Genomic DNA, 19,031 nt, shown 5'->3' on the forward strand with positions numbered 1-19,031 from the left:
AAGATTCTAGCCAGTTTCATCATAATTATTTCACTTCTAACCAATTTCCCATCTGATCCTCAGCTTATCATTTGACATTTTACAACCTTGACTTTCTTTATATGTGGGAAAGAATCTACCTATTAGCTCACACTTTAAAGCTGCACTTATAGTATCTCTTATGTATCAATCATTTAAGCCCATTTTCATGTATTTTTCAGGTTTTTAAGAAAATTTTGCAGCATTTAAATACGGTATAAGGCGCAAAAGCAACACTTGGTAACAAGCTATCCATAAGAACCAAATCCTCAGAGACTCGTCAGATGTCCAGATAGTGATTTTTCTTCAGTGACAGCAAAACCCCCGGCTAAGCCACTGCATGTCTCTGGGGAAGGCAGTGTCTGGCAGGGATCTGACCGAAGGTTTGTCAGGAAGAGCAGATGGGCAGGAGGATGCTTCACAAGGAGGACTCCTCTGTGCTTTGCACACGTATCCATGTAGCATATCCTCACTACTACAATCAGACCAACATGATGGTGGTAGTGGCACATTCATACCTGAAGTGCAGCTTCCGTTCAAAGAACAGCTTCAGGAGTCAAATTATTACAAGGACTCATTAAATGTCTCTAACTCTCAGGAACATAGAAAATACAATTATCACTCTTTCCTTCTCTCCCTCAAAAAAAAGGTGAACCATGTGACATGGCTATGAAAATCCCAAAATAATCATTTGAAGGATATAGGTCACTTCAAATAACTCATCTATATCTTTTGAAAGATTTTCCTATAGCCAAAATATTGGAATGTACGCAGAGACACAGCAGGAATTACTAACAATATTGATAAGATTTTAAAATTATGAACCTTAAGAATGTTTATAATAGCAGCTAATAGCAGTTAATAAGGATCAAAGCAAGATATATACTAACCTACTGATTTGTTTTTGGTAACAATTTGTCATTTAAGTGACTGTTAGTAAATCTAAATTATGTAAAATTTTTGATGAATATCTTAGGATGGCAGAAATATGTCACAGTCAACTTATTTGCTTTGCTTCCAGGTAGACTTAACTATAACTTTTTATTGACTTATCATGATTACTTTCCACTAACTTATTTTTTACTATTTAAATTAAAAAATAGAATGAAATGAAAATCCCATAATAAAAATTACTTCCCATTTTGAGATTTATGTTCAGACATAAAATCTTTAATTTCCATCAAAAATACGTTAGTTAATTTTAGGAACTTATGACCACTATCTTCCTATCTTTTTCTTTTCAAGAATAAACTCTATTATAATCTGAGTAAAAATCTATATCAACTTATTGCTTCAGAATTTATTCTATTCCTACTATCAAGGTCAGCAAGACTGACTTTAGGCAATTCAGTTCAACATTCTCTGCTGAGCATAATTCAACTATGGATAAGGAGAAATCAACTATGATCTTAGAGAAAAGAAAATGTCAAGAAAAGGCTTTTGATTTCTTATGATAAAAATGTGCTTTAAAAAAAGTTTTAGTCTCCTTCCTTTATAGTTAACTCAGACTTAAATTTGTTATAGTCTTCTATTCAATTACTATAAGAATTTTTTCCCTTCAAATATTTCCTGCAAACCTATTTCTGAGTCCACTGCAACCACAGAGAAGGAATGACTAAAAGTTGCTGTTGAGTAAAAGAAAAGGGAAAAATAAGCATAGAATGACCACTGAACTTTTAATAGAGGCCAGGCACTCAGCTGAGTGTTTCTTTCCAAACCATATAAAAAAAATCTCCATCTGTTTTAGAAAACATGGAGGTAAATTGCATGAAATTGAGAGGTTGAGACTAGGCAAGAGATAAAATAATAGGAAATGATCGATTACTCTTCCTTGTTAAGTAAACAACAACAAAGAAACCATCAAGGTCATCTCTTTATTTAAGGTTACATTTTATAATTGTACATTTATAAATTGTACATTTATAATTGGCATTTATTGGTACTCTCTTGATTATAAATTGCCTTATAAATTTGCTTTCTGAGAAACACAATCCTTGGAGAATGTATTTGTCTTTAAAAAACAAAAAAGCAAAAAAACAAAAAGATGGGAACACTGAAAATTGTCCTTCGGGAAACCATTAGAGCTCACAAGAAGGAAACAAGCAAATAGCCCCATCAACTGTCCATGTATATGTTGCTGTTCATCTTCCTAAGGGGGAAATATTTTTTAAGTGTTATATCAGAATCGAAGATGAAATCATTTTCAAATTCTGGGAAAATAAGAGTGTTTGCATAAATTGTTTGCGTATTTTTAATGAATGCATGTATTTCAGTACAATTATGCATCCTAACCTACTGCTACTTGGTGCTCCTTGCACACTTTGGAGATATCCTCATCACAGGTCTTGCAAGTGTTCTACAATCTAAATATAAAGGTTTCAAATAATTTTTGAATGGCAATCTTCAGCTGTATACACTAAGCACCCACAAGAAACCACACATCTCAGAACATTTGATAAATGATTATTGTTCTTGTATACAAAAATTTATTTTTAGTATCTCCTGACTTAACTTGTTGGGTCAACACTAAAATGTATTTGGCTCAACTTAGCTTTCATTTGAAGAAGTAACTTTAACTGAGTATCTTTTAAAAAAGACGAAAATTTGAAAGAGGGAGCATAAATTAGAGGAAAAAAAGGAAAGAAAAAAACAGAGATCCTCATACACATAATTAGGGAAACACGCTACACAAATATATACACAGATTTCAGTTTCTCTAGATATTATGATCCTTAAAATTTTTCATGTTTCTCTTTATCAGCAGTTAAAAAGGTAGATAATATCTAAAGAATATACAGATAAATAGTTTTAGATTTTAATTAGGTTAGAATCAACAAAAATAGCGTAAAAACTTTTATACCAAATAAATTCATTCATTATAAATGTTTTGGCTCCATATAGCCAAGATACTAATATTGGTTTTAGATGGCGAAATAAACAACTTGTGAACAAGAACTCCAGGGAACATATTTATGGGGAGGGGGGCAAAGAATTACGTAAAGTCACTCCTTTAATATTTGTCAATCTTAGAAAGTAAGAATAATGGCATGAACATGAAAATAGTATCTGGAGATATCTACTTCAAATGATCCTATATGTTTACAATTGAACACGCCCTCTCCAAATATTTCCCATTGATAGAAGATTTTAAAAAATAAAACAAAACATAGCTTCTTAAAAATAAGGTAACTCCTCGAGGAAGAAACAAGAGAAACCAAAGCAACGATAGGCTGAAGACAAAGGCCCATGGAAGTAACAAGCTTAGAGCAAGACGGCAACACTTTGCAATTTTGGCTGCCATGGGGGTGAGGAAATTGAAGCCGTCTGCATTCCAACTGGGAAGTAAATCTTGGTGCTCTGCTTAGAACTGCGGTTTTCCCTGGGTCTCCTCTGCTTGTAAAAGGACATCTAAGAAAAACTATTTGTTGCTCACACAGCCTGTGCTGTGGTTTTCAGCAGTAAGAGAGCATTGGAAGGTAGGAAAATACAGACATTACCTCCCAACTGAAAATTGAAACGAGTTGCAGGCAATTGCCTTCTGTGGTACCTGTGTCACCCACAAGGCACGGGTCCCATATTGCCAGATCCTGGAGGATGATGATGGGCTTCTATAAACTCACTGCAGGTGGCCCAGTTGTAGTACTGTGCCAGATGAGTTCTCTTTGCTAGAAAAGATAATTGTTTCAGGTACTTGATATGTGGCCATTGATCTGGAAAATATTCCTTTGCTTTCTCACAGAAAAGATCAGAAATAGTTGCAACAATAGACAAGAGTATATTTTGACAGTCTTTCTCCCAGATAATGCTAACTCTTCCACCCTCTGTCATAATATTGTCCAAAGGGGACTGAGGCAGTCAAATATGCCATAAAATATCACAATGCCCATGATACTAATAATATCCTATTAACTGGACCAATTAAGAAAGGAGCAACAAACATATTGGAGGCTTTGGTAAAACACATGCTACCTAAAGAATGGAAGATAAACTCTATGAAGACTCAAGTTGCTGCCACTTAGGTAAAACTTTTAAGGTTCTTGTGGTCAGAGACATGTCACAACTCCACCATGAAATAAAAGGCAAAGTTTTGGATCCCAAAGAAGAATCCAGAAAAGGAGGCCCAATAGGTGATCAGCTTCTTTGGGATCTGAAGACCATGCATTCTACATTTGGGAATAATGATCTGGCCCTTAGACTAAATCAATCACACAGAATGATGCCAGCTTTGAGTAGGCCCAGAGTAGGAAAGGATGTGCAGCTCATTGAGACTATAAAACAAATAGAACAGCTGCTTGACTCATTGTCCCAGGACTGTAAGTTGTTGGAGGTGTTGATGGTGAAAAAAAGAGTGTGAGGTATATGTCAAGCTCTTGGTTTCTGGAGCAATACTATATCTTCTGCAAGCGACAATTATGTACCTTTTAAAAAAACAGCTCCTAACATGCTACTGGAACCTGCAGAACATTCAAACATGGGTTCCATGTAATGCTGCATATGAAGTGTCCAATATGGGCTGGAATCTGACAGACTCACCAACTCAGAGATTTGGGCATGTCCAGAAGTAACTCATTATAAATTGGAAATGGTATATCTATTATTGAGCCCAAGATAAAGCGTAGGAGTAAACCTCATTATTTCATGGTCCATTTATTCTAGCAAGTTGTACCAGCAGTGCTCCATCAGATATTACACTTACAGCCTTGTGAGTTGGGATCCTTTATGACTAGCTGACAAAGGCAGAAAAATCAGAGTTTGCTCTGTGAATAAGTAAGTCAACTTGGGTTGTGTGCACCTACTGAAAATGCAGCTACACTACAGCCGTATTGCTAATGTCCTGAAAAATATTAAGAGAAATCTTCTCAATGTGCACTATATCTGCTAATCTACTTGGTGTGGAAAGAGAAGAATCCCAACATTAGAATATATACAGCCACAGTAATGGCAAAAGACCCAGCTGGTTGGACAAAGACCTGGAATATTTGAATAATGAGGCTAAAAAATTCTGGGCAAAAGGCATATGGATGGATATATGGGAGTGGACCCCAATGAGGAAGATCTTTGACTTACGTGTTAACATCCCCCAGGAAAGTTTGAACACAGAATAGACCCAATTCATCAATCAAGTAGAGAATAACTTGCTAATTGACTTTAGTCAACCACTGTCATCAGTCACCAGAGTACTGGCAAATGGGTGCATCAACTGAGTAGGCATGGGTCTGTCAGTATGGTCTCTCAGTCACCAAGGCTGATCCAGCTACTGATGATACCAAATGCCAGCAAGAAAGATCAAAGCTGAGCCTCCAATATGACACCAAAAACCTTACAAATTTCCTAAGCTCTGTGGAAAATGACTAGATCAGACCTCTTCAACCTTGGAAGGGGCAGTAATTAACATTCATTGGAATTGGCATATATTTTTCCCTTTTCCATTCACAGGATCTCACCCAGCAGAGTTCATGTTTGATCCAACACTATGTTACTAATTAGTATAGTGCAATGTCTGGGATCCAAGAGGAGGTTGTAGGAGTGGTCTCATCTCTTATCACCCTAAATTACCATTTTGGTGAATTTGCACTTCTTGCTGTGACTCTTAATTCTGTAGGTTTAAAAGTCTTAGATCTCAGAAAAGGGAGAATACTTCTACCAGATGACAGGAAAATATATTATTATATTTTAAACTACAGCTGCCACCCTGTTGCCATCATGAAGGATAATTGATACTTCAAATCTTTTTCTCAGAGTTTGCTTTTTAGGGAAACTGACCTGCTACCACTCCCTTCTCAGTGAGGCTTTCCTGACTACCTTATTTAAAATTATACCTCCGACATTTCCCATTCCTCTTTTCTGCTTAGCTTTTCTCTTTGATGCCATCTAATGAAGCTACTTATTATTCATAGGTATATTGTTTATTAAAACATGCTGGGTAGAGAGTGTTACCCATTTTCTCATTCCTATGTCCCAACGTATCTGTTTCAGCTAACTGGCCACAGTAGTACCTCATACCAAACTAACCCAAAACTCAATGATTTCAAATAATACTTGCCACTCACAGTTATGCAGGTTGGTGAGGTGATCTATTTCATTCTACAAGTCTGCATCCCCCAGGGCAGTTACTAGATATGTCATCATTCAGAGTCTTTTGATTTGCTACTCTCTAGTAACATTCTTTGGTTTATGTTATCCCATCTATAATTTTTTATCCCCTGTAATATATATTTTATAGAAAGCATACTATTTTTTGTAAATTCACCAAATTGATGCCTCTAATTTTAACCTTTAACCAAAAAAAAAAAAGTGCTACCTTTGATCATACCTAAAATGTAAAATATGCAATATCATTTCCCAGAAGTTTTGTCTTTGTCTACTAGGCACCAAATACACTTCATGGATTTTTGAGAGAAGATCACAAGATTTCATTGTCAACTATTTTAGATCCATAGTTCCTATATTGTGATTTCAAGAAACTTTTGAAAGAAACCTTTAAGAATGCTTTTTCACTTTATTTCAATGCACAAAGATTTTATTTATGAACATTTTCATATATTTATATGCAAATAGTGTTTCTTTGATGTATCATTTTTGAAGGCAAAGCAGACATGTTTTGCCTCAGGCATTTCACTCGTATTATGAGCTTTATGAAAACAGACAATATATTGTAGGACTTTTAAAGAATTATTGTAAAGAACTACATGGTAAGCCCATTCCTGTTTACAGAATTCTGATGTAGAAAAGCACTTCCAAAAAAATACATTACTAGAAATTTAACGTGAAAGTTTTATGGACCAATAAATTTATTTTAATGTGTTCAAGATTGAGATATACTTATTAAACAAAAGATATGGTGTGAAATATTTATAAAAGTAGTTTTCTTAAAAAACTGATTTGACTTTTATGAAAGAAGTAAAATTTAAGGCAATTAGAACATTTATATCCACATATATAGGCCATACATAAGATATCTACTTATATACATCAGTACACATATATGTACATACTTTATATGGGTTACATTTTGCAAATAAAGAAAAAATGTCTTGCTTTTCAAAGCTAATTTATTATCATCATGAAGTTGATACTCATTTTCCACAAGTTTGTATATAATTATGATGTGTCATTTTGATCAAAAATAAACATTACTTACTTACAAAGATAACGTTTATACTTTGTTCCTTATTAAAATTTGTGATTTTTACTTTAATTGGAATTATATAATTATCCTTATTCAATCTATTGAAGGCTTATTATAAAAATATAAATATATAACAAACAATGTTTTCCAACAGGTTAGAACATACGGTAAGGAAAAAAAACACCAAAAGGACACCTAGGTGGCTCAGACAGTTAAGCAGCTGACTTTGGCTCAGGTCATGATCCTGGGGTCCTGGGATTAAGGTAGAGGGGGTCTCTGTGCTCAGGGGAACTGCTTCTGCTTCTCCCTCTCCTTCTGCCTCTGTCTCTCTCCCTATTCATGTTCTCTCTCTCTCAAATCAATACAGTCAAAAAAAAAAAGAAAAAGAAAAATCCACCAAAATACCAAGAAACATGTGGAAATTAAAATGATAGACGCAGTAATGGAATTGAATGGAAAAAAAAATCTGTGGTATCAGGATAATAACCCATCATGCTCACACAAGGGAGGTTTGATTCTATGGTATCAAAAATATTTAGGCAAATATCAGCAAAGAAAATATGTTTAAGAAGAATGAGAAAAGAAAGGAAGGCAGTGAAGAAAAACTATTCTGTAAAATGACAACTCTTTATTTTCCTAAAGCATTTAGCATATACACTGAAACCGAGAAACAAATATCTTAAATACATGTACATGATATGAGAGAGAGAGAGAGAGAGAGAAAGAAGGAAATGCCCTCGAACTTCAGAAATTACTCTTAGCCTCATCAATGAATGACATGGGCACATCTCCATAGATATGCTAGTAAAAATGCACACCATTTGATTTTCTGGTGTATAAAAGCAACTCATTGCCTAAAAAATTCTTTATTATGCAGTGTAATATTGGAAATATCGTGATAAAAAAGAGATTCTCCCTCAAATCCAAGATTTTAATAGTCCTAAAGTCAATATAAGTTAATATCTCGATAAAATGCATTATCTATGCAATTATGTATAAATTACATACTTTATATATACATACAAACCAAAAACACAAATATGCACTCACAACAATATACATTGTTCATAGGAGCATAGAGAAAGCCCAAATTCTCTGGTTATTAGCTTAAATTTGTTTCAAATAAAAATATTAAACTCTAGCATTTTAACATAGTTAAAATTTATTGTGGTATTAGAATTTTTCTATTTTGTAAATATCTACTTATTTGATTACCTTAGGTCAGGTTTTAAAACTACATAAATATTCACAGCTATATTTTTGTCATAATACTAAAATGATATATGAAATTGACTTAAGTTTGCAGACAGTCATGAAAAATGAATATATCTCAAGCCAGTATCTTGATATTTTAGATATAATTTTCCTGATTTTTTTGACATCACATAAATACAAATATCAATATTTACACATACCTATATGTGCATGTTTTATCCATTCATGTAAAGCACCATTAAAGTAACAGATTTTGGGGGGTGCCTGGGTGGCTCAGGCAGTTAAGCATCTGCCTTTGGCTCAAGATCCTGGGATTGAGCCCCATGTCTGGCTTCCCACTCAGTAGGGATCTGCTTTTCCCTCTGCCTTTCCTCTCACTTTAGCTCTCTTTCTCTCTCAAATAAATACATAAAATCTTTGAAATGACAGATTTTTTAAGGATATTAAATAATGCCATACAAGATGAAAATAAAATTGCATTGTGTGTATCTTTAAAGTTCTAAAGTATTTGAAAAGGATTATCATATTTTTAGCTAGTGATAGAAAAATTTCCAGATGGTAAAAATGTGAATGATAAAAATAGACAAATTGAAATTAGAACTGTGATGGATTAATTTCCTTTTGGTTGTCCTTATGTTGTTTGTATTCATGCCAAGTACATGAGCCAAGAGTCTCGAACAACACCCTTAGTAAAGGAAAGGAAGATTTCTAAAGTAGTTTCCAATAACATTTGCAGTTTGAAAGTCAATATAACTATCCACAGACACACAATCTTGGTTCCCTTGCCATGTTTGGTTTTCAAAATGCGTGCCTTAAATTTTTAAAGCCCTTCTCTCCACATGCTTTTGGATACACGTGCATATTAGATAAGTACTAGAAATAATGTGGTTAAATCGAGCTCTAGCTTGCCTGTGAAAACAAGTTTCCTCAATTGTCATATGAACAGGCAATCAAAACATTCCCGTAAAATACTCATAAAACAAAGTAGGCAGGAATTAAGAAAAGCATCATTCGACTAAATTGAAAGATGATTTTTCAATTGTCTCTTCTTTATAATCTAAAATTACTCTTTATCCATGAATGATAAGATTCCACAATAGCCCAAGAAAGTTACAAGTAATGTTCAGTATTTTTGGGTTTGAAAAAGCAACAGCGAAAGCTGATTTTTAATCTCCCCTACTAACTCCCCCAAGGAATGTCTTTTTGGCAGTTATTTAGCTAAAGACCACCTGTGGAAAAGGCTTGGCATGTGCTGGATCCATTTTTTCCTAGAGGAAAATAGCATGAAATATCATACTGACTATGTATGCAGTAAAATATAAATCAATGGAAATGTTCTGGTATTTGGAAGTCTTATGCAATCTAGCTGCAGAAAGTCTCTTCCTTGTATTCAGTATTTGTTGTTGACGACCATTTTATTCTAATATTTACCAAACATGTTTCAAAATGTCTACATATATGCCAAGACTAAAGGTTTTGTGATTAAATACCTGTGACTAATGCCAGAATGAACACACTAAGCTCATGTCTTTGGCATAGGGATCTTCAGACATACTGGTATGCTAATGAGCAACATGGGTTTCCAGAAGGGCATTACTGATTGTGATTGTTCCAATATGTTAGTTTAACTCTTACATCTGCTAGAGCCCTCTTGCCCTTCAGTTCCTAGGTGATTGCCACAAACTTTGAATTCACATTCTTTGGATTTTGAGTCTTTTGCCTACTACCGAATTTTGCAAACAACCTGAAGGATCTGAGATGGCTTGTAGAAAGGAAAACTTTTAAAGTCCTGAAGCTTATTTAATTTTATAAGCAGTTTCTAAGAAAAAGTCTTTTTATGCATTTGCAAAGGTACAAATACATAATAAAGAATAAAAATTAATATTCATATTCACCTGAGGGGAAAGAAGGAGGCACAACCAACAGGGCATACTTTTAAAGCTGATAAATCCCACTAACATCACAATAAACAGAAAAAAAATATTTTATTGTCTGAATCAATTTTATTATACTTTGATTATAACTATTAGCTATACACTTTTTTGCTAGTTTCTTTATGACAATTTTGTGATAACTTTTTGGTGGAGAAAAATCCTAGCATAGGTGATTAAAATTTGGTTTTTATTTTTGAAAATTCAGAAAAGTTACTTTCTTTTTTTATTTCTTTTTAGATTTTGTGGCACAATTTTTTCACTATATTTTAAAAATATTTTATTTAAATTCAATTTGACAACATATAGTATAACACCCAGTGCTCCTCCCATCAAGCGCCCTCCTTAGTACCCATCACCCAGTTTTTCCACCTCCTAACCCTCCTCCCCTTTGCTTGTTTCCCAGAGTCAGGAGTCTCTCATAGTTTATCTTCCTCTCTAATTTTTCCTCACTCAGTTTTCCCCCTTCCCTTATGATCTCTTTCACTATTTCTTAATTCCACATATGAATGAAATCATATGATAATTGTCTTTCTCCAACTGACTTATTTACTCAGCATAATACCCTCTAGCTCCATCCACATCAATGGATGCCAATGCCACTTGGGATTATATATTGAGGCCAGAGAATCTGCATTGATGAGATACCAAATTACAAATAGTGATAAAAATATCAATGTATTATTTTGTGGTCCCAGACACAGAATAGAATAAAAATGGGAACTTTAACCATCTTTGTCTATTTTCTGTAATCATAACAAATGTATTTGCAACTTATTTGCAAAATAAATAAATATTCCGAATACTCTGTCATTTAATGCTGATTTTTAGAGCTTGTAGAACATAATCTTTAATATCAAATGGCTTTGCTTGTCAATTGGTTATCTTATGTAAGTGTTCAAACTGGAATCTGATTGATGAAGACATGAATATTGAGTGCTTTTTTTTTTTTTTTTTGTAAGTGAATCTTAAGGATTTTATTTGTCTGGTTTCCTTCTGTGTGTAAAGGGGAATAAATGAGGTTCTGCTGGATTCCTCACATTAATGAAATGTCTGTAAGAGCATTTCCCATTCACAGTTATAAATTTTAATTTAAATGTAATGCTGTGATTTTTTTTTTATTTATTTATTCATGAGAGACACAGAGAGTGAGAGAGAGAGAGAGGCAGAGACACAGGCTCCATGCGGGGAGCCCGACATGGGACTCGATCCCAGGTCTCCAGGATCAGGCCCTGGACTGAAGGCGGCACTAAACCGCTAAGCCATCCGGGCTGCCCAATGCTGTGATTTTTAGTTGATATTTAGAGTGTTTTTATTGATATTTACTCATGACACAAATGGGACTGGCCTGTATTTTTCCTTTTGATGGTTTCATTGCCAGGTTTGGTATCAGCGTAAAACATTTTCCATAAAAGTAATTTGCAAATTTTGTTTCTGAGACATGTTGATAAGCTTAAAACACATTGGAATTATCTAGACTACAGCATAAATAGAACTTTGGGCCTTGTTCTTGAATTTGTTTTGCTGGAGACAGGAGGTGATGCCAAATCTTTAATGAATCTGATTTCTAGATTGCTATATTGAGTTCATCTCTCCTGAAGTTAGTTTGATTAAGTTATATTTCTTTGAACCTATTTCTTTCATCCAGATTTCAAGTTTCAATAGAGAGGAGCAAATTATTCATGATAGTCTCTGGTCAAGAAAACAGAAACCACTCTAGGTATTCAAATAGAGAACATTTAATGCAGGGAATTGGTTATGCAAGTGATGGAAAAGCTGAATGGCTACACAGAAAACAGTAAGGAACTCCAAAGGAGCAATAGCAAGAAGCTGCTATCCTAGATGGACAGAGGAAACAGGTACTGTAACCAGAGCCCAGAAATCAGGGCTGTCAAGTGAGAACAAGAATTCAGTAGCTGAGGCCTCGGGGAACCTGAGACTATGAAAGGGACTGACTGCTTAGTGAGAGCTCGAATCACAGACAAGATATAGATGCTTCTAAGGCATTATCTAAATGTGGGAGTCAGAAAATATTCTGGGCTTTCCTTGGTGCTTTTCCTAGCCTATTCTCAGATAACAGAGAGCCTGGGAGCTGGGAAGATATATTTCCCACTGGAGAACTAGGAAATCCAGGGACTGGATCTGAGAGGAATCATGACATGAATTTTTAGTTTTCTTTGATACTTCCCCACTATCTTTTCTTAATTTACATATAAATATACATAATTTATGCTTCATATCATGTTTAGGATAAGCTAACTGATGATCTATTTTATTCCTTTTTTCAAAGATGCAGACACTGCCCATTTCTAGTAATATGGTGTACTAGATGCTGGAAAAGCTACTGCTTTAGAAATTTTGGATGCAATATCTGATTACATTATGCACATAGCTGCCAGCACAGCCTCAGCCAGCACCACTCTCCAAAAGTGTGGAGTATTTGATCCATAGAGAAGTCTACATAGGAACAAGGCAAAGGAGTTATGACAGTGGGCATGTTCCCATTGGATTCACTGCCCTTATCACACACAGACTGCACCGCTCAGGAGTTGCCAGCCTGATAGAGCAGACAAAAGTCCAGTGTGGAAAGGATACCCTGAGAGCTTGGGCCTACCCTCCAGGACCCTACATCAACACACATTTTATGTTGCTGCATCCCCAGCAGGTAGAATGCATGGAACTCGGAACCATGGGATAGATACAGACATTCATTCTTATCATAAACTCACATTGTCTTCTTGGGGAAATCTGTCCTTCTCCCATCAACTTTAGTCCCTATACATGGTATGTGCTATGTAAGTGTCCACTGTTATTTTTGTTTTATGTGAATAGTAAGTTATTGTTTGATACTGTATGAAGACAAATGCAGATGAGCTGTTTTTCATCATAGGCAAGAAAATGCTCTTGAATAAAAGGTCTGTATCCAAACCCCATAATATCATAAAATGTACATAATAACATGTAACATTCAAAAATAGAATATACAGATGTATGTCTTTTAGTTACTGACCAAGCAGTTCACAAAAGGTCCATTTTTATCCTCTGCTTTGTCTTGAACATTTTTCTTGTCTCTCTAAATAAGAATTTCTAGCCCTAATCTCTTAAAAATCACCTAAATTATTTTTCAAGACTTTATCTTGATTTTTTTTAGAATTCCAGTCAACAGAACAATACTCTTACCATCTAAAACACATTTTGTTTGTGAATTATAATTTATTATGGAATTAGCAATGGTAATTTGGCAAGCAATTGTAGTTGCACAGATACAAGCACTCTTATCAGCCATACCAATACCATCAGGAGTTAAAGACAATATATATATTGAAATAGATTGCATAGTTCAAATAGCTATTGTTGTCTGTCTCTACTGGAGAATAGGAGAAGCTCTAAATATATAACTTGAATAAGGAGACACATTTTCAACAACATGACATGCTAAAAAATAGAATCTCAAAAACCCACCCAGAGTGGAAATGAACAAATAAATTGCCATAAGAATTATCTTTATCTTTATCAATGCTGATTATTACAGTGAAAGCTTTGTTCAAAAATAGAAAATATGTGGGAGGTTATAAAGGAAAATGTCTCACTAAATCTAAAGGCTGTATAGAGTTTATAAAAATTACAGCGATTGCTTAATATAAAGAGGAGGTGGAAGTGAGGAAGATGAAGAGGAAGAAGAAAAGAAACAGCAAAAGAACAGCAGCATCAAGAATAGCAACTTTTTGTTTCAAGGGACCACTGGCAAGTATCAGTGCCAATTTGAAAACATTACCCATTGCTTATCCCTTGACACAAGCAAAATTTCAGACATCTTTTTTTTTTTTTTTAAATTTCAGACATCTAAAAAATCCATATTTTAAATAAAAATACAATCTCAATTCTGGTGTGCATGAAAAGAGCCCACAGACTCTTGAGAAATGAGAATTTTAAAAAATGTAATTGGTCTTCTAGTAAGCTTACAATTATACCAGGACTTCTATCTAAGTAACTTCTTTGACATGTTCTGCATTAAGTATTTTACCCCTAGAAATCTATAACCCCAGATTAACCACGAGAAAATGTCAGGCACAAATTCTCAAAAAATACCTAACCCAGTACTCTTCAAAACTGTCAAGGTCATGAGAAATAAAGAAGGCTGAAAAACCATCCTAGACTGGAGGAGGCAAGGAGGAGACATTATGATTAAATACAATGTAATATCCTGGATTAGATCTTGGAACAGAAAAATATCCTAACTGGAAAAATCTGTAACATTAACAGCATTGCAGCGATGTTAACTTCTTAGTTTTGACAAATGAGTATGTAAAATACCATCATTCGGAAAAGCTAGGTGAAGTGTGTACAGGAACACTCCAGACTACCCTTCCAACTTCCTACAGGAAGGTCAAATATTTTTCCAAAATAATTTATGAAATACATATAGCACAGCAAACATTAAGTGGCTTTCTTTGTGACATATTTTTGAAGGTGCAAATGAGGGACTAGTTTGGAAAAGACACCCCTAGAGCTTGGGGCCCACCCTCCAGGACCCCTATATCAACACACATTGTATGTTGCTGTGTCCCCAGTTGGTAGAATGCATGAAACTGGGAACCACACGATAAATACAGACATTCTACTCTTATCATAAACTAACACTGTCTTCTCAGGGATATTTCTTTTAGGACTGGATAATACTGCCTTGCTTCATAAGGATTAAGACATATTTTTCATTCTGTTTTCTCTATAAACACTATTAGGGGGGTTACAAAGACATAATACATACATAAACACACATATCACATCTATTGAATATCAAAAATAAATAACATTTGTGCACAGGAATAGTAGATTTGGTTATCTTAAGTCCATCCTAAATTTCACTGAAACTGATAAGCTCTCATTAACAATGTTGTAAACAAGATAAATATTCCTCAAGTTTGTAAGACTTTTAAATTTTAAAACAATAAAATTTATATCTGCTAACCACTTCATTCACTGATTTTTTTTTTAGTCACAGAGAGAGAGAGAGGCAGAGACACAGACAGAGGGAGATGCAGGCTCCATACACCGGGAGCCCGACGTGGGACTCGATCCCGGGTCTACAGGATCACGCCCTGGGCCAAAGGCAGGCGCCAAACTGCTGCGCCACCCAGGGATCCCCCTTCATTCATTGATTTAACAAATATTTGATAAAAATGCATAAAATGTGCCTAACACTGTTCTAGACACTAGACACACACCAATAAGCAAAAAAGATACTCTCACTACAGAACTTACACACAGATATGGGAGAGAGGAAGTAAATAAGTTATGCAACAAATTTATAATATCAGGCAATGGTAAATACAATCAGGAAAAATATATTGGGGGAAGGGAGAAGAGCTATTTAGACACACAGCTGTTCAACGGAGATGACATTTGAGGAGATCGGAGTGAAGTAAACATAGAATGCTTTAGAGAAAGATATTCCAAGCAAAGAAATGAACAAGTCAAAAAGACAAAAATAAAGCAGGAGAGTGCTGGAAAAAAATCATAAAAACAACAATAACTGTCATGATTTATAGATGATCAACAAATCACTAATTAAACATAATACTTAGAGATATAAAGGTTAATAATAAAATAATTAATTATGGAAAAAATGCTTGCAGATACCTCCAGGGAGTCAGGTTATTATGAAGGTAGGGAGGAAAGAGATGTTTCTCATTTCACAATAAGCCTTCCTGAAATATCTGATGCTTTACATGTGCATATACTTCTTTACTTTGCTAAAGGTTAAAATATTATATCTAAGACTTCAGTCACTACTCCCATTATAATTATCTGCATTATAATTATCAGATTTATACCCAGGAGGGATAGGGCTGTGTCTGTATAACATAATAATTTTAAAATAGGAATTGAAAAATCCCTGTTATTAACTTTCCAAAACGGGATATATATATTTTGCTCTCTGTTCTCCCTTCTCCAGGAGCAACCTCTTAACCATGAATATGCTCAGCACCTACATGTACTTTCTGTTCTTCAAACTTACTTAGCCTCGCCTCCTTCTAAAACCTGAAATAATTTGTAAATTGCTGACTAAAATTTCAATTCTCATCAGAACTAACAAACATAACTTCAATCCACAAGCATATTCCCTGGTTATGCTTCAATCAACAAGCATATTCCCTGGTTAAGAATCTAAGACAAGTTTCTGAGCACATTGTAAACATATCAAAATGCATATTTTTCTTTTCTCCATGTCAACATTTTACAAAGTCTCTTAAAGAGTTCTGGGGGAGATTAGTTTGTAATTATGCATGGAAAACAAGAACAGGAGATACAAAAATATTTATCATGATAAAACTTTGATCCGTTGAACATCTATTATTTCCTATGTAAATTCTTTGAAAATAGTACTTTGGAGAAATTTGTCATAGGTATTGAAAACAATGGGTCAGGTTGATATAAATACGTATTAAAATTTATAGAGCCTGTGTTTATTGTTTTGGTTCCTTGGCAAAGGCATTATCAAACTGTAACATAATGTTTAAATATCACCTTTCTTAATAACTGGAAACATGTCTTCCACAAATGCTTTCAGATATTGATAGTACTGTACTTAAATATTTGATTTTTTTCAGTAGTATGTGTGAATAAGTTGAACTATTTGAGAGCAAGAATAGATTAAGTAAGATTACATTACATCAAGAATTAAAGGGTTGAAAAGAGTTATTTTTCTAAATATTTTTTTACCCTTTAAAATAGATTTTTCATAATCACTCCCTTTTTTCTCTTTCCTAAAGCACAAAACTAACATTGTATATTAAACTTCAAGACATTCATGATCACACTGAATGTCTTCAATTCAGTTAAGTCCACATTAGCTCTTGCTAATTGTTAAAGTAAAACAATCAAACAGTTGAACCAGAAATTGGTAATAACTGCCAAGCTATCACCTAACAAATCTACTGTCTTCAGTCATATCAAAAAGAAAACTTCATTCATAGCCTTTTGGTGCACAATAAAGGGCTGCATTTTGTTTTAACATTGGTATTTGTAAAAGTATGTTCAACTTGGGTAAAAATTACTGGAAAAAAATTACTGGAGATTAGTATTTATACTACACATTATTCTTTAATAATGTGAAGTTTAAATATAAATGTATATAGCACATCATCGGTGATGAAGCACTGTCACTTCTAGGAAATTTACCCAAAATAATGTGAAATTCTTTAAAAAGTGCTTAAAATATGCAAATGTTATTTAATGAAAACTTCCAAAAGAATGAGCACTGTGTTTCAGGCATACATATATTGGGGAAGAACATTAGGAAAAATTATGCACAGAAACAATGAGGAGACTAAGTAATTTGTGTAACACGGCATTATCATTTTGTTATCTTTTTTTTCATGTGTCATTCTCACAAAAATCCATGCAAGTAGGAAGAGAAGAATATTATATCATATTTACATGTAAGGATAACTGAAACTCAGAAGAATTAATACTCTTGCCTTGCAGAACATCACCAGGAGCTGCAGAACATGATTTAAATCCTGGTCTTTTACATCTAGTGTAGAGCATTTTCAAGCACATCTTCTGTCCTCTACCCCATTCTCTATCCTTCCCATACAAACTTGCAAAATATAATAAAAAGTTACATTTCTAAAAACTGATAAAACACAAACTCGATGAAATAGACTAGACACATTCTACATATCCTCTACTTCTTTTATTTTTAATTTATATAAGTAAGGATAACAATGTCTCCCTCAGGAGGATTTACAGTATGAAGGATAATGAGATTATTATGTACATGCTCATCCCAGACAGTGAGTATCATACAGTAGATATACCTTGGTATTAGTTTACCCCCATACTTCTTAAATTGGGTTATCCCTGTGAGTAGAAGGATGGCATACTAGCTGATATACAGGTGACAATGACCCTCTGGGTACTTCAATTTTACTCATTTTTGGATGGATATTAAATAATTTAAGTGATTGTTAAAATAACTCAGACATGTGAGAAAATAAAAAATAAAGCTGGTGTAAATTCTTGAGATTGCAAATAAATTCTTCTTACAAATTACTTTGGACAATGTCTGTTCTAATATTTGTTCTGTCATGCTGGGATTTAGTGTGAGGAACAAGCAAGAGAAAATTTTAAGATAAAATATATATAACCACTTTCAAAACTCTTTAGCAGGATCTTCTAAATCCGAGCATATGCCTATCCTAAACCCAGCTATTCCATTCCTGGGTGTATGCCTAGCAGAAATGTATACATATGTGCACCAAAAACCATGCAGCAATCAAATGTTTACAGCAATATCTTGCTATATCTCCAAACTTGAGACTATTCAAAATGCCTGCAAGAGTGGAACTGATAAATTATGGTTGTTCACAAGGAATGCACAGAAATGAGAATTATCTAAAGTCATATGCAGCACAGGATGAATTTTAAGACATGACATTAAAGACAGTGACTAGAAACAAGATTACACCCAGTATAGCTCAACTTACATAAAAATCAAAACCAAGCAAAACTAATCCAAATCAACAGATTTCAGGATAACTGTTACTACTGGGGAGAGGAAGTCCTCAAAAAAGGGCACAAGGGGCTACTGTTCTGACTTCTGTTGCTGGTGACACAGATTATTCAGTTTGGGAAAATTCCTCAAACAGCACACTTGCAATAAGTGCTCTTTTCAATGTGCATATTATAGTTTAGTAAAAGTTTTTCTTTTTAATTACAGGGATATAAAAAGG

General features: G+C 34.2%; 1 long non-coding RNA gene across 2 annotated transcripts in view; it reads left to right on the plus strand.

Moving 5' to 3' along the window:
- Nucleotides 1-18,351, plus strand: part of LOC140623444 (uncharacterized) — a 32,053-nt gene extending 13,702 nt beyond the window's left edge. Inside the window, exon 4 of one of the 2 annotated variants that reach the window (XR_012023062.1) lies at nucleotides 15,290-18,351. This is a non-coding gene — a long non-coding RNA (uncharacterized lncRNA). Of the gene's footprint in view, nucleotides 1-200; nucleotides 2,010-15,289 lie in introns of those variants that run through there. The other variant, XR_012023063.1, reaches the window with a different exon arrangement.
- The last annotated feature ends 680 nt before the right edge of the window (nucleotides 18,352-19,031 follow it).

The sequence above is a fragment of the Canis lupus genome, chromosome 33 (assembly GCF_048164855.1).
Source record: "Canis lupus baileyi chromosome 33, mCanLup2.hap1, whole genome shotgun sequence".
NCBI classification, from domain to species: domain Eukaryota; kingdom Metazoa; phylum Chordata; class Mammalia; order Carnivora; family Canidae; genus Canis; species Canis lupus.